The sequence below is a fragment of the Vigna unguiculata genome, chromosome 1 (genome assembly GCF_037176805.1).
Source record: "Vigna unguiculata cultivar grain cowpea cultivar isolate G323 ecotype 2 chromosome 1, ASM3717680v1, whole genome shotgun sequence".
Classification (NCBI taxonomy): domain Eukaryota; kingdom Viridiplantae; phylum Streptophyta; class Magnoliopsida; order Fabales; family Fabaceae; genus Vigna; species Vigna unguiculata.
The window spans coordinates 22143953-22169577 of record NC_140792.1 but is presented as its reverse complement, the minus strand read 5'-3'; the positions used below and the strand labels follow the sequence as shown (position 1 = coordinate 22169577).

The 25625-nt window shown below is 31.5% G+C and overlaps 1 pseudogene; it reads left to right on the top strand.

The window, feature by feature from the left end:
• Window positions 1-18147: 18147 nt before the first annotated feature.
• On the top strand, window positions 18148-25197 carry LOC146888769 (uncharacterized; annotated as a pseudogene).
• The last annotated feature ends 428 nt before the right edge of the window (window positions 25198-25625 follow it).

The window sequence follows — 25625 nt, the reverse complement described above, 5'->3', positions numbered from 1 at the left end:
GAAAAATTTGGGTTATGGGTCGTTGTAGTAGTGTTGTCTAGCCCTTGTTATTTGCGTCGACCACACATTTAAGCATCCATTAGCTCACACATTTAATAAGCATTTTAATTATTATCTACTATTAGCATCAACTAACCCACACATACATAATTTAATATAAAGCATCGGCTAGCCCACACACTAAAAGACCATTTTAAATTATTATTTGCTATTATCATCGTATGACCCATGCTAACTTTAGTAGGCAGCGTCCCCTAGGCAACACTAAAGCTTTACACTTTACATATTTTATTCATTTAACTATAACTATTTGTGTCACCAAGACGACGTTATTACACAACAATTTGTGTGCGTTGGACGACACATCTAAATTAGTCTCCATATTTTTTTCGTGGTTAAGCAATCCGACGCTAGACCGACAATAAATATAAATTTGTGTCGGCTTTGGACTATTGGTGTCAGATTTTGGCCAACTCTATTTGCCTGGATTCTTGTAATATATATATATATATATATATATATATATATATATATATATATATATATATATATAAACGAATTTTTGTTTATCCATTGCTTTTAGTATTATATACATCCACTACAAAAAATAATGTAATTACCGACAAATGTATTTTCATAGATAATTTGAATTATAGATGGATTTTACATACAGATTTTGATATTTTAATATCGACAGAAAAAATTCATCAACAATACAAATTTCATTTATGGATGAAAAAATTCGCCAGTAAAACTTGTTACTACTTACATAACTTAAAATTTGTCGGCAAAATCTGTCTTTAATTTAAAAGGAGTAGTAAATTTCCTGCCCAAATTTGTATTACTGACAAATTTTTCCATCAGTACAATCCGTCGATACTTATATAATGTAAAATTCGTTAGTAATATCCGTCAATAATTTAAAAGGAGTGGGAAATTTCCTACCCAAAGCTCACCTTAAGAGGCTGCATCAAAAATAAAAGACAAGAAAAAGAAGAAGAGAAGAAGAAGAAAATAAGAATAAAAAAAAAAGAAGAAGAGGAAGGAAGAGGAAGAGGAAAACAATAAAGACGAGGAGGAGATGTCGTGGAGGTGCAACGGTAACGAGGTGGTTGCATAGTGACAGCGATGGTTATTCGATTATGGTGCAGCAGAAATGCGATGGTGGCACATTGGGGGCGGTTAAGGAGAAAGAGAAAAGAAGGAAGAAAGAAGAGTGCGGGAAACCGAGGACTATAGCGACGATGGTGACAATGGTGGTGGTAGTGGTAAGTTTACCGAGATGAAGGGGAAGAGGTTATGGAAGAAAAAAAATAGAAGATAAACCCTAAAAGGAAAAAATAAGAAAGAAGGAAGAAGAAGAAGATGATGATGAATCAGTGCGTGCTATTTACAAACAAACTTTTTGGTAATTACCGATGAATATTTCGATTGGTAACTACCAACAAATATTTCAATCAATAATTATCGACGAATTTTGTTGATAGATGTTTTCATCATTAATTACAAACGAAAAAAGTTTTTGTCGGTAAAATTTACTGATAAATTTTTTACTGTGGGTAATCTGTCGATAATTTTGATTTACTGATGAATTTTAGACATTACTGACGAATTTTTGACCGTCAGTAATATCAATTATTCTTGTAGTGATATATAATTTCAAAAAAAATTACAATTGGGTTATTATTATTTTTGTATTATATATAAAAGTATATAAAGTAATTGTTGTCTATGTTTAGTAATTTATAAAGAATAATTATTATATAATAATATTGTATATGAATCGTGACATTTGCAGGTTTGATTTTGTTACATAGATGTTGTTTTGATTTTATTGTAAATATATTTTGTATACATTTATGTTCTTCTTGAAGAAAGTTGTTTTTTTTCCCTTAAATTATTTAAAGAGGTAACTAACATTTATTAATATCATTTTATTCTATGTATAAAAGTTAAAGTATTTTGTAGTTTGGTTGAATGGTATATTTGGCAGTGTAATATTGAATAGTCGGGTTAAAAGAAGGTGAAGTTTAGATAAAGAGTAAACTTGTATATTTATATATAAAAAAACTAAACTAAATTTGTGTGTGGTTATTAAAACTAGTTTTGCAGATGTAAGGATGATGGAATTGGATATCATCGGGAGTTTTAATCGTCTTGCTTAATATACGTAATGCGGTGTTTGTTTAACCCACTGTTGCTATTTTAGTTTTTGTTTAATTATTCGCAACGTACCCAGTTTCGTTCCAATGTGTCTAAATGGTACCTGCTTTTAACTTTGCATCTATTTAGTACCCAAATTAGTTAATTTGCATCAATGTGGTCCATCCCGTTAAATTTTCAGAAACGCCGTTAACGGAACTGTGATCTGGCATTGTAGAACGGATACGTGTCAATGAGAATAATTGTACAGTGGCAATGGGTGGGTAACGTGTCATGCCCTATTTCAATTGATTTTCCCCACTGAAAAAACCCTAATTTCCCATTCCCATGTTCATCTTCTTCTTCGTTGTTCGATTGGTGCAGTGACCGTGAAGCTTAGTTGCTGCAATGGTGAAGTCGCTGGCGAATAGGGAAATGTCGCGTGGTTTTAGTCATCCATTATCGTCTTGTTCGTGTGGGTCACATAATCACAGTGTTTCTTCTCCTGGTACTGTATCTGGGTCAGTGAGTGGAACACCACATTGCCATTGCGAGGAGATTGCAGTGTTAAGAGTTGCAAGAACAGCGAAGAATTGTGGGAAACAATTTTGGGGGTGCCCTCACTACAAGGTTTGATATGTGACTTTTATTTTCGTTTGGGCTGAGTTTTGTTGTGGAAAATCATGTTTGCTTTGTTTTTTGTTAATAGCGGAGTGTTGGTGAAGATTTTAAAGCCTGCAACTACTTCAAATGGTGCACGGAAGATAATGGGGATGAAAGAGATGCAACCATTGCTAGACAGAGTCAAAGAATACGTCAACTGGAGAAAGATTTGATTGATTCCGAGAAGTGGCTGATGTACTTGTTTAGGATAATAGGGTTGTTGGGTTTAATTGTGATCCTTCTTCTGTTTGTATTGTTAAAAAAATAGGATGGTTTAACTTTTTGGTTTGATGTTCTTGTTTTGTTAAATCCGTGAAGGTTTAACTATTTCAATGGTTAAATATGGTTTGTATTTGGGTATGACTTTGTGTTCGATGAAGTTGTAATGAATGATTATTAAATGAATTGGAAGTGAAATTGTTGGTGTTGAAAAGTGTGTTCAAATTTTGGTCATACCTTTTTTAAAGTTAATCTGCTGTAAATAATTGGATGAATATACATGCTGAACCATAACAGTAAAGATGGATGAAAATGCATTCATTAAACTAGAACCGAATATCATGTGCTGAGTACATAACCTGGGCATATCAAAATAATTTGTCTTTCAAAATAAGCCCCAATATAAACCAACTAGTCAATTACAAATTACAGTTTAAAAAACAAAAAGAAGTTCCAAATTCTTCAAGACAAAACATTCAGTTTCTGGATCATGGCTTCCATACTGAGCCCCTTTTAAAAGCCAATTTTGGTCTCTGATTTGTACGTGGAGCTGGTGCCTGAATTGGTTGTTTTGGTCTATGATTTTTAGACCACACCTTTTTCTAGTCCCACCCTGTCTTAGTTGTGTAGAATCCTTGTGCAACTCCCAACTCTCAAGTCTTCTCTTTTTTTTAGGTCTCCCTGGCAATATCCTCTTTGGTGGGGGCAGAACATCAATATCTGAATTCATCTCCCAAACCTTAGGTCCATTGACTGGATATATCAGTGGAATATATGTTTCCTTATATGTTGATGTCAAAAACCAGTGGGGTATATGTTGTTCTATATTGATATCGAGGAACCTCATAATAGTGAGTGAGTGGCAGCAAGGTATTCTTGTGATTGTCCATTTTCTACATGTACACTCCAATTTGTCTAGGTTCACCACGAACTTGTCACCAATCATGGACACGTGGTTGACCTCAAACAATTTCTCTCCAGCCCAACTACCAAAAGAAAATATAACAGTTAAAATCTAAAATATACACATTAAACAACATCATATTTTATGGAAACATAACTAACCAAGGCATCCAATACTTTGTCTTCTCTACTTCATTCTGCCTATCAACCTCACCTCCATCTTTGTCTACTTCATTCTGAACACCTCTATCATTTTCAACTTCCACCTGCCCATCAACCTCACCTCCATCTTTGTCTTCTTCATTCTGAACACCTCCATCATTTTCAACTTCCACCTGCACATCAACCTCACCTCCATGTTCCTCAATTACAATTTCTACAGGCACATCAACCTCACCTCCATGTTCCTCAATTACAATTTCTACAGGCACATCAACCTGACCTTCATCCTCCTCACTTTGAACCTGTACACCCACATCAACCTCTCCTCCATCATCCTCATTTTGAACCTGGACACCCTCCCTCACATCACCCTCTTCCACAACAGGATGATATTGTAACAGATTCACTACCTCAGCTTCATCTACTTTGTGAACCACATACATATGTACTTGACCATTAAGAGTGGCAATATTCACCATATGACATGCCCCTCGGTCATCAGACAACAACTCCAATCTACCCTCCAAAACAGATCCTCCACCCACTGCATACCACATCTCCTTCACATTTGCATAACCCATCTCCTTCAGAATACCTAAAATCTCAAAATAGCTCCATCTATCTGGGTCACATGCCAAAGTACTTAATTGTCCAACATATTGCAGTGACCCATTGCTCTCAAACCTCCTACCATGATGAAAAACAACTTCGAAATGGTCGTCCATACCAACAATAACATATAAATACTACCCTGCGAAATACCATTTTACCCAAACAAAGCAACACAAATTACAATTTCGTACCACTATAAGACCGACAAAAGCATGAAAATAGACAAAAGCATAATGGGGGACCACTGCTCGTGCCCACAAACACATTTCATAGACCACCACCGTCAACGGAATCATAAAAACGGACAACCACCGTCAAACAAATCATAAAAAATTGAAACAGCACCGCATAAAACAATTAAATTAATCAAACCCTAAACCCCACCATTCCAAAAACAATTAATTCAATGAAAGACAAATTAAAATGATTCGCGCACCTGGAATCCGAAATACTTGCCACTTTGATGTCAATTACAGCTTCAATTTCCTCCACAACGCTCGAAATTGCCAATTCGATTTGAACCCTAACTTCACGACAATGCCTCTCACTCGAACACCAACTTCTAATTCGTTCCCAAATCGCGTCCCCTTTTAATTTTCAATTTCATTTTTCAAAACACTGTTCCACATCACACACCTGATAATGCCACGTAATATTTTTTTTCCCACTTAAGTAGTCAACATGGTCAGACGTTAAGTCATTTAACGGAGTCAACTAAAAGGGACCAAATTGATGCAAATTAACTAATTTGGGTACTAAATAAATGCAAAGTTAAAAGCGGGTACCATTTAAACACATTGGAACGAAACTGGGTACGTTGCGAATAATTATATCCTAATTTTTTTATTATATTTATATAATATAAAAACATGTCTATATGTGGTTGCCAATGTGATATTGTGTTTATTATAACCTTAGTTTTCCTTTTATTTCTTTTTCCACAGTTATATGTTAAGAAAAATAATAAATAATTATTATAATCGAAAGAGGTTTAATTATTGATTTAAGTATTTAATTTTAGTTTATTTTGCTCCCTTAATTATTTTAGGATTTAATTTAATTTTTTATTTTTTTAAGAAAGTAATTTGATCCACCTGTTATTTTTTATTTAATTTAGTCATTTTTTTTAAAAGGATCCAATTTTGTCTTCTCGAATTTGATATCAAATTATTAATTAAGTTTAATTACAATTTATATATACATGTTAAACTAATTTTTTAAATTTATAGATCAAATTACTGCATTTAAGAGTAAAAAATTGGATTATTTAGATAGAATGTAAAGAATAATATAATTTTAGTATTTAAGTGAAGTAATTTGATGTATAATTTATAAAAAAATTAGTTTAACATGTATATATGATTATATATAAGCTTAATTATATTATCATATTAAGTGATAATTATATTTGATTATAAGTATAATATTTAATTTTAGAATTATATAATATAAGAAGGTTAAATTTTAAATTTTGTGTATAAATAAGTAGTATTTTTTTAACATTGATTTCTTAAAATTAAAGTAGTAGATTGTATTAATCTTAGTAGTTATTTATGGTATTTTATTGATTTATTTGTGATTGATACAAAGAAGGGCATTAATTGATGAATAGGTTGAAGTTGAACGATTAAGATATTTTGATTTCTTAGAATACTTTTAATTAGTTATTATTGTGTAGTTAGAGTTGGATTATTATTCTTTAGTTATAATTTTTTAGTAGACCAACATTAAATAAAAAATATTTTTCCTAAGGTATTATTGCATTTATTGTTTGGTAAATCAATATTAAATAAAAAAAATGTTTGTTAAGGTATTGCACGGGTCAATTTTTTTCTATTTTCTTTTAAATTAAGATTAATAAAATTATTATAATAATAATTATTTTTAAATAAATAAATTATTTATATAATTATATTTACGTGTAATAATTATGTAATTATATATATATATATATATATATAATATTTAAAAATGATAATAATATTAGATTATACTAATAATAATTTTGTTATTAATATTAATAATATCAATATTAAAACAATATTGTTATATGCTTAAAATTTACAATTAAACTTTAGAATTATATTATATTAAAATGAAATATACTTTAAAATAAAATGTAGATATATTGTTCATTATGAATCTCGTACAAAATAATAATAAATAGTATTAAAATATTTAAATAATTAATCATATATATGTATTTTTGGTAACAAAATATTTTAAAAAGAATAATATTATTTTATGCTATTCTTTTAAATGAAAATAATAAAGTGTCTATTATTACTCTTTTTCTGAATGACTAATATTAAAAAGTAACATTTGAATATGACTTGGTTTAAATTTTAAAATTGACATATATAATTAAAATTTTGAATTAAATTTTGTTAAATATTATATTAAATAAAATGCTTTAAATTTTTTTTATTTGTAAATTTGTGGTAAAAAAATTATATGTTATTGTATTCATTTAGCTTGTAAATATATATACTAAAAGTTATTTAGAAATTGAGAAAAAAAATATTTTTAAGAATGAAATATCGGACAAGACAAATAAATGTAAGTAGCGGATAATCTAATAATACAAAAGTTAAACTATTTAAAATATATATAAAGAATAAAATTTAAACATAATAAAATAATTTTGAAAGTATTATAGTAATTAATTTTTTTTAATATTGAATAAATAGTGATAGATAAAATAAAATTATAAAAAGCTAAAAATATATTAATACTAATGCTAATAAGAACCAATAATTAAAATATTTTTGCATGTACATTATTATAATAGTATTTATGATTATGAATTTAAAACATTGTTTTAGGCAATGTTTAGATAAATGAATAATTAAAATAAATATTTATTGCAATTAAAAATTAAATATTTTTGAAATATAATAATTACCATATGTTAAATATAATAATGATATAATTATTATAAGAAAAAATATAATTATTATAACAAATAAAAATTATAAAAAATAGATAAAAGAATATTTTAATAGATGAAATTAATGGTTACTAATGTTTTTTTAACTTTAAGAACGAATTTGATGATGACAAAGAATTATCTGAGTAGATAAAATTCTAAAAAGACCAAATTACTTATGATAGAAAAATATATTTATTATTATCATTATTAATATTTATTATTTAATTTGTGTATTATTAGTATAGACTTATTTATATTATTATCATATTTAACTATTATTAACTTATATTATCAATATTATTTTTTTATTATTAATATTATAAAATTTTGATCATAATTCACTTTTGACAACAAATTTATAATAATTTACAACTATATCATAAATTTAAACATACTCCTCATAAAATGTTGATAATGATTAAAATTAATCTGTAAGGTCAAAATAGTAATAAAATCACGAAAATAATAACACCAAGTCCCTCCTCACTATTTATATAAAGGATAGCACAACTAATGGATGTTAAAACACATTGCTTGCCATGAATCCGATTTTCAAAAATACAAAAAAAAAAATTGATATTTTTACATTTTCACATCTTTTTTGGCATAGGGGTGAGTGGTGGTAACTGTTAGTTTTGAAATGGTGATTTAAGTCAAGAAGTGGGTGAATTAACTATAAAACTTTTTCAAAATCTTAAACCTCTTTTCAATTGAATCAAATAGACTAGGAAGTTAGGATGTAAATGCAGCAGACTCATACACTTTCAATTGAATAAAGTGTAAAATAGAAGACTAATTTGTTCTTGAACTATGAAACAATCGATTAAAAAGATAAATCAGTCGACTAAAATACTGGAGATTTATGCAGAATGCAAAATGCAAAATTCGCAGAATGCAAAATTCGCAGATGTAACTCAAACATCAATATTTTACATACAAGACTTTTTTCAATCAATATTTTTAACAAGTACACAACCTCAAATTACACAAGAACGCATTAAATCACACCAAAGAACGAATTTCTTGATTTTCTTGAGTTTTTAAAGAGATTCAAAGTGGTAAGATGAGGGAGAGAGAATTGCATTGTTGTTTTTATACTCGTTCACTCAATCATAGAGCTACATCTAGTTTATCAGGACAATTATACTTCTGAACAATTATAATATTATTTAAGCATTTCTTTCGTTGGGTGGAAGAGTGATATTGCAACTTTATATTGAATTTTAATGGAAAATAAATTTTAAGAATAATTGTATTTATTTTTAAATGAATCAAATATTGTGACAACAAACAACAATGATATTTTTGAATTACATTAGGTTTATGTTTAATTAAACCTAAACTCATTTTTATTCAAGTAGGTCAAGAGGCAATGGAATAAAAAATATAAAAAAGTGTAAATTGCTGGATTTTACGTTTTTGTACAAACATATTTGGATTTTGGTAGTATGTCATACAAATTTATTTATGGTTACTGTTTAACTTTTAATAGATAAAAAATTAAACTAACAAACAATGTCATTATGCTTATTATTATTATTATTATGCTTATTATTATTATTATATTATTATTATTATTCTTATTATTATTATTATTATTATTATTATTATTATTGTTATTTATGGTTTCTATTTTAACTTTTAATAGATAAAACTAACATACCTTTTTTTTTTTCTAGTGGTCTTACTAAAATAGTAAACAAAACTTAAGGAATTTAAAGAAGCTGAAATGTATGATTCTACACAACGAGATGTTCGTACTATGAGCAACCAGCCCATACGAAAATCAAAATATTTTGATCGAATAGCATATAACTTTTCCTGCGCATGTTTCTCATAATGATAACAGGATGATCAGGTAGCAAAAATAAAAATCTTTTAGATATATAATTTTTTATAAGTTAATTCTGACATATATAATATATGTGTTTATTCAGGCTACACCAGGAGTTGGTGATAAAATTTTTAGTAATGTGATTCATATGCTAGTGGAATAAGGAGAGGTACACTTGAACCACCAAATAGATCCCGTCTCAACATGCGGAAGGTAATGGGATTAGCCGAGGGTAGTTGGATTGGCTGAGGAGGTGAACTTGAGATTGGTCGAAAAAGTTTGATTTAATAAAGAAGGTTATCCAGGTTATCTCCATAAAACAGGATTGGGACGAAGATCCAGTGAAAGTTTTCACCTAGTATCAAGCTAGTTAAAATCGAGATTATGCTTATTATTACTAGCGAAAACACAGGCGTTGTCGCGTCTATGTGTTCGCTTTTTTTATGTATCTATATGTATAATATTAAGAATAATCAATGACAATTTATGATGGGTATAAGTAGATTGGTTGAAAAAGAAAGTAGTAAATTACTAATTCGTAAGATTGTGTATCAACTAATATTTAATACATTTGATCAAGATTTGGGGTTAATGAGCTATATGTGATGGAGTCAATGGTAATTGTCTATAAATATACAAACTATTTAAGTAGGTGTCTATAAATATACATTCGTTAAAAAACTGAAATATATATTTACTACATACATGATGTAGAAAAAAAATTAGTAAATGAAAGTATCATAGATTTACATCCTTAAACATTTCTTTAATTGGGAGGCTAAATAAAGATTGATGTCTAAGATGTGTTTCAGCTTCCCTACATTTTAAAAAAAGTAAATATTATTGTTAATATATATGCAAATAACAGAAATATTATGTAGCAATTGAATTATGTATAAATAAAAAAAACTTTATTTACCTTTGAAGCAATCTTCTTAATTCTTTATAGAAGACATGGTCCATAAGTTGTTAAGTTTTAAAGAACTAAAAAATATCATTGAATAATGTTATTTACTTATGAGTCATTAAATGTATATGTAATGGTATACAACTATTGAAGAAATAGTAATAACCTCATTGATGCATATATGGTCACAAATAGTCTTCGTAAAGCATATGACATTTGTAAAGTTGATGCTTCAACTAAGCATTAATGAATACTATTGTCACTTTCTAAAAATCTCCATTTCTCAGCCGCCATTTTAAATGTGTGACAATGTTTCATTTGGTGATAATAGATATTCCCAACTGGTTTGTCCTCTTATGTGAGAAAGCAAAACCCGCAAGAAGAACTTATCTCCTTCAGAAGGAGATACAATATAAATTCGACCAATAACTTTCTTGGGTACCATTCCTTGTGTCTATTATTCCAACAATAATGCTATGGAATTTCTCGATACAAAAATGTTCTAGATTGGGGATCTCTTTGATTGAGGGAAAACAATTGTGTGAGCATGGTTTTAGAGTTGTTATAATCATTCAACATGTCATTGATGTTTCGATGCTTATAAAATCGCACTTGCTGTCGATTTGGCAAATGAATTTGCAATCTTTCAACAGCTGGATTCATTTGATAGATTGTAAATATGAAGATTTTCCATAAAGCCTCGGGAGCACAAATCCATCTAGCATTGAGATACTGCTGGACTACATCTATAATAGGTCCTTTATGAATCTCCATTGCTACTTGATCTGGTCCTTTGTAAACATGCTTATATAAATATTTAATACTTTTGATGTTGCTGCAGACCTCAACATTTATATGACAGTCATATTTTAAGAGTAACCAAGGGTTATAAGGAACCACCCATCTATTGTCAACAGTCACATTTCTATTTATGGAAATTGGTTCACCAAAACGTCTTTTGTATTGAGGATATGAATCATTACCTTGTCGTGTTTCTTCCAAGAAATCTTTGAGAAATCTCTTTTGGCATTGATTGCGCTTCATACATGGTGATCTAAGATTGAGAGTTCTGCAAGGACCATGTATCATGTGTTTCAACACAGTTTCATGCAATTGTGGTTCTTCTTCCTTATTTGGTATTTCTGCCTTGACAATGCTATCATAATCTTGTGGATCACGTAACTTATCATTATTATCTTAGATCAATAGCATATGTACATGCGGTAACCCACGTTTTTGAAATTCAATAACATACATATAACTAATAACTTTTCCGAGAACTCCTTTATTTACAACATCCTTAGTTCAGAAGAAATTTCACTCCAAGATGTATTACATGTCATTGTAAGGAAAATATCAGGTTTTCCATTGTGAGCAACAATTGCCATACCATCTTGATATCGTTGTGTCAAGTCTCAACGACTACTAGTAAATGACGATGGTAATATTGTCCTCTTTCCAACGGTATCTTCAAAGAAATGAAAGAGTGAATGATAATATATTTAGATGTAATAAATGTTGTTTTAAATATATTTACCTGCATGAGTTTGTCCTTCATGCAAAGCATCCTGCAAACCTTGGTACACTTAAGCACAAATGTTGTTTTGATGATTACGAATTCATCGTAACCTCCCGGTCTCAATCTTAACGTATTGTTGTAAAAGTCGTCCCGCTTGTAATATTACAAACTGATCATTTGGACGAATTTACATTAAATAATCATGTGTTTCTAAAAATATGTTAGCCTTCTTCATACTACATAATTTGATGAAACAGAGATAATTATGATAGAAGTTACCTGAAGCATGAAACTATAATATTCTTGGCAAGAGATACTTTAGCCATTATGATTTTTTGTGTTGGTGTCCCAACCATATGTTCCAAATGGAAATAATAAAGGATATTTTAAAGGGTCATAATATCTTACGGTCTCTTGTATGTTTATTAAATTTCCATCATGATCTACAATGAAAAGACATGATTGTAACTTCTTATATGTCTAAAATGTCTACTTTCAGATGTTTGATATGAAAATATTTGAAGCAGCTAATGTGGAGGAGGAACACGTGGAAGTAAGACTTTGCCACCAGAGCAACACATATCGTGTGATTCATGATAAAATAATCGTGCATGACAATGTAGACATGTAGTTGGTGTAGGCAATTGAAATTTGAGCATCGGAACCATATTTGAAAAATTTCTAGCACTATTATGTGATCGAGGGAATCTATGTAGCATATCTACATTATTGTGATAAATTGGAAGAATAATAAATAATGTAGTATTATAAATTGCAAAAGTATTAAAAGTGCATTATTAAAGCACAACATGTATTAATTATGGTGGGAAAAAGATACAAATAAGGTTCAATGGTACCGAAATGAGTATTAACTATTGATGAAAATAGTTTACTAACCATGTTGAATGGTACTGGCGTGTGTATTACTTTGTCCTGCTTCATTATGATTACATCCTTCCAATGTTTGTGCAGGAAAACCATAACCTGTGTAGTGTTAAATGAATGAAAAAAAATGCATAATAAATAACCAATATCACTGTAATAAATAAATAGCAAATTAAAAACCATGATAGATGGTAAAACAGTATAATCATATCTTGATACAAAGAGAAAAAAGAAAAAAGGAAGTAATAGCGAAAATTAACGACAACTTAAAGGTGTTTTATTATTCAACATCGTAATAAATTATAACAAAATCATAATTACACATCTTAGAATAATAAATAAAAAAAATTGAAAATATTTTTTGAAATGGAAAGTAAATAACATGGATTAACTATTGATGAATAAAGTTGACTAACCATGTTCAGTGTCAGTAATGTGCGTATTACTTGGTCCTGCTTCATTATCATTACGTCTTGGAAACCTTTGTTGGGCAAAACCATAACCTAATATTTAAAAAATAAGATAAATTGTATTTGAATCAAATATATACTTTATAGGAAAAGAACTAAAAAGAATGTAAGCATACTCGGAAGGATTTTCTCGACTAATGACATACAATAGTGGTGAGGTGCGTTTAAACCTAAACCAAGTTGTATTCTACTTTTTTGTATAGAGTTAGATATAAATTTTTTGTTTAAGCGTAAGTAAATGTAATTATATATGAAGTATTTTTAAGATTGTTAGAATACATTATTGTTTATATATGTCCTTTACTGTTGTACATAATACAAATGATATAGTGTATGAACCACAATCTATGTTACTGATAGGTGAAGTACTTAACAATGTTTCATATACATTATATTTTCAAACCTTTGCGGTGCATGAGTAGAACCTGGTATGTGAAAGCATGGAGCATAATAAATAAAAATATGTAAATATTTCATAAGATGATAAGTAAATAACATGGATTAAATAGTGATGAATAAAATTGACTGACCATATTGAGTGTCAGTAATGTGTGTATTACTTGGTCCTGCTTCATTATCATTACGTCCTGCAAACCTTTGTGGGACCAACCATAACCTAATATTTAAAAAATAAGTTAAATTTTATTTAAATTGAATATATAGTTTATAGGAAATAACTAAAAAGAATGTGAGGATACTCGGAAGGACATTATCGGCCAATGACATATAGTAGTGATGAGGAAAAATGTGATGTTACCTGCATTAGTTACTGACCGAGCCATTTGTCAAATAGATGTCATTCTTAATCGGGGAGCTCTGTTTGGAATTTGGACAATGTTGGTTGTGTTTTCAGGATTATTTTTCCTTCTTTTAGATTGTTCAATAAGTCTTTGTTGGAAGATCATTCCACGTCTTCTATTTGCAGCATTTATTAGAAGGAATATTTTCCATTTAGGTATGTTGTCTATTTAAACCAAAAACAATAAATAATAAAATCCAAAATTAATATATTTAAAAATGTATTACTTGGAAGAAATTAATGAATGAAAAGAAGGACAATGAAAGTAGTGCATAATATGTGCAACAAATAAAACTAATAGAAGATAATGATATAAGAAGAAGTACCTAAATGTGTGAGTAAAAAGACTACAAAATTTGATTTGATGTAACAATGAAGAGCAGCAAATGCAGATGATGATAGACTAGTTAGCAAGTTACTGAAGAAAAAAAAAGATTTGTAATTAAAAAAAGTAATTTGTCAGTTTTAAAATAATACAGCATGTTAAAAATTTGCTAAGTTCTAAAAAAATTGCTTAGTATTAGTATATTCTGTGCTTTGTCTGGACATAAGGCTAGGGACATAGAGATTTGTACAATAATAAGAACAAAAATATATTTTAAATTTGATATTAGTACATGATTATACTGTTACAATTTATTACTATAACACTAATGTTATTATGAAATGACCATTTACATTTTTTATTTGATAAAATGATAAAATAAATAATACATGAAGGGGTACTGTAGTGTAAACGTAACCGTTCTATCACAAAACAATACATTTATTAATTCTTATTATTATAATTCTAAAAAATAATATCAAGTGTCATAAATGAATTTTTACCTCTGATAAATAAGGAAATAAATTGCTAACCGTCTTATAGAGACTGATGGGTATAAAATCTAGGCTGAATTCAAAAGTTTATAAAATTTGTTTTAATTAGAACGTTAAGATGTATACTCACTACAAAAAATTGAAGTAAATATGACGGTTATAAAAAACTGCCATAATTTGCTTCAAAATACGATAATTCTATAACTGCGCTATTTTGTATGCAAAATATGGCATTTGAAAACGCCATTATACTCCCATTACACATTACACCGTCTTTTCTAGTAGCGCCATCTTTCCCTCCATAATACTCTTTTTTATTTACTTCTCATTTAATTCTATCTTTTTATTACACAATAAATTGAATTTTAATGACACAAATGCACAGACAAGACACAAAACTGGCTCATGTGAAGACAAACCGTACAAAATCCTCTCAGTCAACCCCAACCTTTGACAGTTTCGTTTCCACACTCCTCACACTCGTAGTTTTCCACTCCTCACACCTCTTAGTTTCCCAGTCCTCGCCGTTTCCACCCTCCTCGTCGCAGGAGATCACCACGCAATTTCCCAGTCCGCGCACCTAGCAGTTTCCACTCCTCGCAGTTCCATAAAACTTCGTCGCTACTTCGCACTCATATTGCGACCCAACAACGCTTCAGTACTCCATCTTTCCAACACCACCACATCGTTCTTGCTATCGATTTCGTCGCCGGAGATCTCGTAACTCATCACTGCAAGTGGAGATTACCAAGTCGTCGAAGATCGTGACTTCCTTCGCCACATTGATTGGGAACCAGCAAAGCGTCGAACATCTCTAGCAACTTCGACGACAATGTCGAACAGGGTTTCGTCGCGAGCCATTTCTCCACTGCCCAAACCCTCAACCAATAGGGCACACTAGCAGTCGCCACGAACATTTGAGCTGCATTTCCTCATTTTCGGCACAGACAAGGTGCTTCCACTTCTTTCCCTCTATTACAATTTCGTTTTTGGTTGGTTTGCACTTTGATTAGTGACTAATGTGTGACTCCTATTGTTTGCTTTGATTATTGGGTTAATTATGGATGAATGTAATATTGAGTGTGCTCTGTTGCATTTGGCTGAGAATGAAAATATCAATGGGGAAGTCTAATTTTTGTATTCTGTTATTGCAATCCCCAATTCTTTCTTATTCTGTTATTGTATTCTGTTATTTCTCTACTTTAAACACGTGACCATGGAGTTGGAAGCTCCAACTAGACCCTAAATCTAAAGAATATTGGTGGTACATTCAAGCTGTCATGCTCAGATTTGGTCTAGCTTCCTTTTTCAGGGTTAATGGTAGTGTGATATGAGTCTTCTTTTTATGGCCATTATATGAAATTCTGTTTGAAGATGTTCTTGAATAGCCTGGGTGAAGAGAGTTTTGAGCATTTGGATTCTAGTTTCTCATAGTCCTCAAAATTATGAAACGGAAAAAAGCAAAAGAGGATGATAATTTTGAACAACTGTTGCGTGAGTATAGTGTCTACAAGTGTCTAAATAATTAGAAGTTCAAAATGATATCAAAACAATTTTAACATAGGTTTTAATATAAATTTATCATTATTTTAATATGTCATGAATGTGGATTGGTTGCGGTCATAGATGTGTTCCCTTAAGAGTTGTTCTTTGATATCGTGAAAAGGAGGCCTAAAAACAAGAGAAAAATCTGTTATTTTTTCTTTGTACATTTTAATTCCTGACTAGATTATAGAGAAATTTATAATTGAGTGAAACTGTAGTGTCTTAGTCTGTACCAAATGAGTTGGGTGTATTTTTATTTCTTCGTGAAATTATAGTGTCTCAACTTTTGGCATTTTATGAACTCAGTTTTTATTCAATTGGAGATTTTAACTTTCTAATTTGTGATGAAGAATATGACCTTATTCGATCCCTAAGTGAGTGCATTTATCGGGAGTTATTTCTTTTGTTTGGTTTGATTTTGGTTTGACTAGGTTCATTGTGATTGCAAATTTGATTTGGCAAGGTTAAGAAACTATATAAGTTTCTTACAATGGATCTAATCCTGTATAGATATTTACCTAGATTTTTCTTGTGTATGTATACAACATTATAGGTGTTATAATGCCTAAACTTGCGAAAACCTGCATAATGTATTTATGATATTTTATGATTAGAAGATGAAAGATTTTTATGTACTTTTGGAATATTTTATAAATAGAAATGAATTATCATTGAATATATTTTTAATGAAGAGAATGTACTTCAATTTATATTTTCTTTTATTGGCTTATTATTATTAATGTTATTATAGTAACATTTGTTCTTTGCTAGTTGGTTGAACCTTTTATTCGGTTGGCCTATTTATATTGAACCTAATTGGGTTTGATATGGTTTATATAATTAGGTGAGGCCAATTGTGATTTTATTTTTATTATATATATATATATATATATATATATATATATAAAAATAAACTTGTAGTACTCTAACTTTTATAAAAAAATTACATGTTCTTATAATAAAATGTGTAAAGATCTTGCTTAAAATAAAAACTTCTGAGTCAGTTCAAAATATATATAAATATATATATATATATATATATATATATATATATATATATATATATATATTAAACAAGAAACTCACAATTGTGATTTAAACAAGAAACTCACAATTGTGATTTAAAAAATGGATTTTACCTTTAATACTAGGTTTTTCATCTCGACAGTACTTCGTTGGTTGGTGTCAACTAGTATTTTTTTTTTATGAGTATGTACCAACCAACATAATAGTGTGTGCATGCATAATTCCATTATTTATTTAAATCATAACTTTTGTTGAGATTGTCATGATTAATATTATATTATAAAATGGTATTCATGGAGTGCTGACACTAGCTTTTTATGTTCTTTTGCTTCCTATATTTTTTATACTTGTAATTTATAGTGTACAACTAGAAACAATATTCAGTGAAACTTTTTTGACTATTTTGTGTGCAGATTTTATTGTGATTGAAAAAAAGGATAAGGAACCTGCTTAAGTCAGCAGTTGGTACTCCTGAGGTTCACCACATATCAACTACTTCAGATCTATCTGTGGGAAACCAGTTGCAATTAGATCATGCATAACCAGCTGGACAACAAACAAGTGAACAACTTGGGCAGCAAACAAGTCAACATGTTGGACAACAAAGAAGTCAACAAACTGGACAACAAACAAGTCAACAAATAGAACAACTAACAAGTCATCAAACTGAACAACAAAAAAGTCAACAAATGGGAGAAACAAGTTTACAAATGGGACAACAAACCACTGAACAAACTGGAGAACAAGCAAGTGAACAAAATGGACAACAAACAAGTGTGCCAATATCTGAATCTGCAATTGAAAGGGTGCAACCAAAAACAGGAAGGAACTCAACTCGTTATTGGTTTGTTGATGCTATAGGTAAAAAATGTTATTTTAGTATAATGATTATTTTAGACAGATTATTCAATTTTAATGTATTTAATTTATATAGATGAGCATGGACATGCCCAATCATTGAAGGTCAAGGTTAAAGATGTTCACAACTTGCCCGTTGGATTACGTGTGGTGGTCAACTATGATGATAGATATCAACCAATTGGAGAGGCATCAGGTTTACTAGCAGCAGTTTGTGAACATGTAGCATCAAATAGTGTGTTATTCCTTATAAGTTTTGAGAGTTGGTCAGCTGTGTCAGATACATATAAGGACAATGCATGGGAGAGAACACTAAAGGTAAAACAACCTATATTCACCATCTAAATACTTATTTAATTTATTCAATGGACCTAAACTAACTCTTGTATTATTTGAAGTCTCGATTTATTTTCAAGGTTAATAAAGAATTGGCAAAAAGAGATGTTATATTTAGAATTGGAAAATTGTGGAGGGAGTATAGGTGCAAGCTTTGGAATGAGTTTTATGACCCACTTATGAGCAAAAATGATCTCATTAAGAACGTTCCAGATTGCGTTAACATGGATCAGTGAGCTTTATTTGTTGAGTATCGCTTAAAGCCTTCCACAATGATACATAAATTTAATTGTTATATTTAAAGTAAACATCTCTTTAAATTTGAAAAACTGATTTTTGTAACATCCAGTCAGGATATTACGAATTTTAAACAATACATAAGAAATATTATGTCAGTCTTATTTAATAATCTATCATTTCCCATAACACGAGAAATTTAAAACATTTTATTACTTCCAATTAAATCCAAAATCCATAGTTTATAAAACTGGAAATAATATAAAAGCCTCTCATAAGAATTTACAAATTATCTCAAATCCAAAAAATAATAATCTCCCAAGCTATCCCCGCTCCGTCGCTAAGCTTTACAAGAACCACCTGCAACAACATCATCTGCTCCCGTGTACCGGGTACACGATCATCGCCAACCACAAGTAGATAGGATGAGCTTAACAGAATAAACATATAAATATATATACACAGATAAAACACCTTTATATTTATATATTATACAATCACACCAGAGGAATCCCCTCATTTGATTCCATATTAAACATGGCCACAACCATGTTAATTGTGTTCTACATGTTCTAGTGACTACTTCAAGGTGTTTTGCTGCCATACCTATCGACCACAACCGATAGAACATGTGCCGAAAACCATGTTACGGATCACACACGTAACGCCAGGTGGAGTTCCCAATACGAACATAGTCGTAACGTCCAAAGACTACAAAACTTGTCAGCTACTACTGAGGAGGACAATCTACCTGGACCCATTTGTACTGGCAACAACCAGCACACTCACACCGGCAACACTCGCCAACCCGAGCTCAACTCAAGGGTTCCTCGTGTTCATCCGCCATCTCGAGCTCAACTCGAGGGATGCCATTTCGAGCTCAAATCGAGGAATTCCACGGGCTTAACTCCTATCCCGAGCTTAACTCAAGGGATACGTTCCGAGCTTCACTCAATGAACACTAACAACCCACCTTTATAGTATCCTAAAAACCTTGTAGACCACGCATACAAAACCAACAACCCAAAGATGCAATAGCAAAATTTCCTGGCGGGGGACACGTGCCACCAGGCGCTACCGCTTCTAGACCGCCTGGTGGGGGACATGTACCGCCAGGCGCATAGTGCCTCATTGCTCACTGTTCCACAGCTATCTCCCAGCGAGAAGCTCTCGGTCGCTAGGCGCCACACGTGCAGGAGGGCCACTGAATTACCTCTATCGCCTGACGATTCACATATTGCCGCCAGACGCTATGACAGTATTCGCGCAAATGACAATTTTGGTTTAGGTTCAGGCTTCCTTTCTCATGTCCTCACTCACAGATTCACTTAACCAGTTCATGGCCATATCCTGTGTACCTCCAGAGTGCTTACAACTTACCACCACTAGCAAAATTTCCACATCATTAGTTTTTAAATTAGAGACATTATTAGTCATCCTTGGGATCACCCACTCTACAACTCAACCAGTTCATGGCCATATCCTGTGTAACGTCCAAATAAATTGAACCACTAATGATATCACCCCTAATCCTCATGGGTCAGATTTACATCAAGATATTGTTCCATTCCAATACTTATAATTTTAAGTGGATTTTATCCAACCAATTTGAATTATTCATACGAAGTCCTACTTCTCATATAACTAACACATAACAGTGCATTCCCTGTGTTGTCCAACTAGTTACTCATAATTATCATATATACTATACCAAATATCGTCCCATGTTTCCCTACATCTACTACATTATAGCATCAACAAAATGGGGTAATTTCCTACTTCTTATTTGTATCACCATCACCAAGAATTATGTCCAAATACCATTTATAACCCCACAATCAGCAAGAACCTGACCCTCCCAAAATCACAGAACCATAAAAAAAACCCCCAGTCTCTCAAAGGTGGATGTCTCTGAGATGGCGCCTGGCGGCAGGCCCCGTTCCGCCAAGCGGTGCATAAGTGATAGGGGTCGTACCCCACCAAATTAAAACACTTAAAATGCAGTATATGAAAGTGAACCAAGTCGTCTCCCAACGACCAATGTTTTCATTCAAAGCCTCACTTTCCATATGAACACAACACAATAACACAGGGGGGTTTGGAAGATTCACATAAAATTGCTAAATTCTAATAGAAACAGCGAAACTTAATTAAACACAAGATTCAAAATGTATTGGTTCCTTGATTCCACTGAAAATCCACCAATCACAGGTTACTAAATCAATTCTCTTATCCAATTTACTCTCATGAAATCTGAATTAATCAACTATGCGAAAATTAACACAGCTTCATTATGCCATTAAGCATAGCACACATCCTTCTTTCAATTTCACACACACACACACAGATTAAGCAACTGTGGCAGAACCCGAACTCATTAAGCATGACAAGGGTTCTGAAATTGTGGAAAACATGGACCCATGATTAAGCATCACAAATTCCATTTCATTCAAAGCTACAAAAATGAATTGGATGAAGAGAAAATAGGAATTAGAATGCACTGCAAAACATTAACCTCATGGTTTCAATTCAGTTTCTTCAAGGAACCAATACGAAAAACTTAGCTAGACATCAAAATGGAATAATCAAGCAATTTAAATCTGAAACAGAACATAAATATTAAAAACCCTAATATATGAAATCTGAATAACGCAAATTAAAAGCAAAAAGAGAGATTTCAAAGCTTCAATGGAATGCAAAACGGTGCTAACATATATAAATGCGAAAACCCCATGAATGGGTATTGTTCCAAGTCAATGAAATCACAAAACGAGCTGCCTAATGTACAAAATGAATACAAAACGCAAAACCCTCAATGGGTGTTGTCAAATGTGCATAAAAACGGTAAAAATGAGGCAAAAACGTGAAAAACCGCAAGGGGGCACCTCCATGGAAGCTTGGAGCACGAAAAATGGAGGTTTTAGAGAGTGTGGAAGAAGAAGGAGCCGCTGGTGTATTCCATGCAGACCTAATTTCGTGGTCACTTCACCCCTGCCACTCATATTTACAAAATTGTCACTCTACCACTCAGAATTACAAAAATGCCACTCCTGGGCCTCTAATGTTGGCCCATTCACTCAGATGACGTGGAAATGACGTGGAAATGATGTGGATATGATGTGGCGACTCTCTTCAACTGAATATTGATGTTCCAATCTCCAAAATTGCTTCACCCAAATACCTAAAAAATAAGTAAAAACGAAAATTAGGCCAAATAATGTGAAATTAGTCCAAATTCGGAATAATGGCCTAATAAAGCCCAACAGGTGAAAAACACTCTAAAGATGAACAATTAAGCACTAAACAACTGTCTAATGGGTACACAAAGGCTAGTGGAATGGAAGAAAATAATGACTCATCAATAAGAAAATCTAGAAAATCCAGAATTTTCCCCTCCTTGCGTGATCTCCCAAAGACCATCGAGTTAATCTTCTTCCTACTCAATTCTTCCAGTCCTAATGCGAGTTCACCTACCCTCAACTAGTGTATTGTTCACACACACCATTTCCCAAATCATGTTAGAATTCCAACCCCAATTGGTCTCGTAAAATCAGACCCCGACCATTCCAAACCCTAAGGCTTATTTTCACTATTCCATAAAGTTACACCATCAATTACACTAAAAATTAATGAAGTACGACATCAAATCATATCTTAAGACTCAACCCTTGATTTCCCTCCAAATATAATCATGTTAAAACGCCCAGAATAGCAAAAATCGAGCTACAGACCTGCGTCGCCTGGCGGTTCAACCAATACCGCCAGGCCCTTCATCCAAAAAACCCGAATCTAGGTACACTCCCATGTGTCGCCTGGCGGCCAAGGATGTGCCGCAAGGCGGTTCCTTTGCAGGAACCCAAAAACGAGCTAAAAATGCATGTGCCGCCGGGCGGCTATGAACAGCCCACCAGACGGTTTCTGGAAAATTTCTAGAAACACAGATTTCAATGCAAACAAAAAAAGGCCCATCATATACATCCTATAATCAATGCTCAACCATTCAACCAGTTAATATTTTATGATAACTAATATAATTCAATGATTATATTATTCTCAACGATGATCAACGTAGTAATAAAAAAATAATAACAAATAAATAACACACAATTGGTATACATAGGACTTGAAACCAAGTCCTCTCACACAATCAAAGTACTCTCAACCATTTGAGCTAGTACTTTTTCACATTATACAAATTAGAATTTGATGCCATAAAAGCTTCCACTACTCGCATTTATTAATTAATTAATTATTTAATTAATTAATTTCCACGGGTCTTACAATTTCATTTCTACTTTATAGGACTTATGTAATAGAAATAAAGAAATAAGGAAAAAACAAAGTATTCCTCACACTGGTGGTGCTATGGCTTTGTCGAGAAGAAGGGATAATTTGGTATTTTTCTTACTTATATTTTGTTCTCAAAAATAATGTGCTATTATGTTTTTTTTACTTATTTTACTTTTCTTCAAAACATATAGAAAATTGAGACTGGTAGGAACATTGGGCGAGCTGAAATGTGGAAGATCACTCATAAGAGGAAAAATGGCACCTATGTGAATGAGGAGGCTATGGAGATTGGGGTAAATTTGTTCCTGCTACCATTGAATTGTCTATTTAATGATTGCCTTCATAATATGAAGTACACTTTGAGTATGCAAATAATTTGTTGCTTTGAAGTCTGATTATTTGAAATCTGTTTTTACTAGTTTGAGTGCATGGTGATGGTTAAAACAATATTGTAGTTGGTGGCTGGTTCCCCTTCTCAAACTGCTATCTTACAACTTCACTTTTCAGTCCCTTAGTACTATTTTTTTTTCTCCAGATTTGTATTTAAAATGTATAAGTTCAATTAGTGTTCAAGTTCGTGCATGCATAGGAATAAAATAGAGATTTCTTTGTAGACTAGTGTGTGAGATTGAATATTTTTGTTCTATTTCTTGCTTTTCCTTCTTCACACAATTGAGCTCTTAATTGTAGGGTGGTGAAACTTAACTCCATAGTTTTGTCTTCTTTATTTCTAGTACTTCCTTTCCTTGTTATATATTTCTTCTGTAAAAATTTAGTAATTATTTTTCTATGATTAGCTAGATAGTGTTAGTTTAAGGACTCTTTCTACTTAATTTTTTGATAATTCGTAAATAATTCAACTGTTTGTAGGCAAATATGTTCTAGGAAATCTATTGTTAGTTAGGAAATCAAATAATGTATGCTCACTACTAGAATCTATGCCTGCATATAATAAGTCCATGGCTACAGAAACATTGAATTGTATATTTAATGATTGTCATTATAATATGAAGTACACTTTGACTATGTCAATAGTTTGTTGGTTTGAAATTTGATTATTTGAAATCTGTTTTTACTGGTTTGAGTGGATATCATGATCCTTGAGCTATAGTGAGCATAGCATATGGGTTCCTAAAATCTGTTTGATTGAAATCCGTCTATTCAATGTTCTGACTCCTTTTTTCATCTCTGTGTTATGTTTGTTTGAAATCTTTTTGGTGCTGGAATGAGGGTTCTGGTCTGTGTTCAGTGCAGTGGGAAAGGAGTTGTGCAGAGTTAGTGGGAAGTGGTGATAATTGGAGGAATTGGTGTTTGAAATTAGAAGAAAATGGAGTATATTGTATGGGAATGACAATGAGTGTATGGTTTCTATTGCCATTTAAAACCCTTTTACAAACTGCATAGAATTAGATTTATTTTTCTGCTTTGCTGATTTTGTATGAGTTCTTCAATCTGCATGCATAGTTAAAATAATGAACCTATTAGGATAAGTTATTTGAGGTGAAAATGCATAGACTATTCGAAGTTCCTTTAGGTAGAACTTTATAAAAGTCTTATTAATCAACGCAGAATAAGGAGGAAGATTTGCATTTTCTCCAAAACCCTTTGTGACTTTAACAAGTTCACCTATAGTACATGAGGTAGGTTAAAAGGTATACCCGTCTAAAGGTGATAAATGATGAACTTGGCCAAGTACTAATTGTTGGTTTGCTTATTTGAGTCTGGACACCTTTCTCTTCACCAAGTACTTCAACTTATATCATCACTTTCAATTTGCTTATTTGTGTCTGAACTAATTGTTGTACTAGTTTATCATTTTAAGTCATCATAATTTGTTTGTTTGGCGGTCTTTTGCACTTCCAATTTAATGCAGGAAAAAATAGATTAGCTAATGTTGAATAACCCGGAGATTGCATCAGATATATCTCCAAATGATCTGATTGGTCTCATATTTGGTAAGGAGCATCCAGGTCGGGTCAGAGGATTGTCACATGGAGCTTGTCCCACTCTTGCATTTAAACAATCCACTACAAGGTTAAATGGTATGAATTTTGCTTCATGTAGTGCAACATCAACAAATAGGGATGAGAAGTTTCTAAAGATGGAAAATGAGCTCACAAATCTCAAAAACCAAATGCAAACATTGGTTGCCTACATTGCTTCTATAGATGAAGTTCCTGACCATTTTGCTGCTATGGCTGCTGGTTTGATACATACTTCAGTTAATGAGGTAAAATTTTTAATAATTTATTTAACAAATTACATAAGTTTATTATAATACACATGTGCATTTCAATAAGTTATAAGTTTTTTTTATTCCAGGTACCCGATGTTGGAAGTGGTGCTCCATCACCTATTGGTATAAAAAGATCAAGCGGGACAGAAAAGACAAGTTAGGAACATAACTATAGGAACATAGCTATAGAAATTTAGCAAAATGTATTATAATAATGGTTTAGATTTTTTT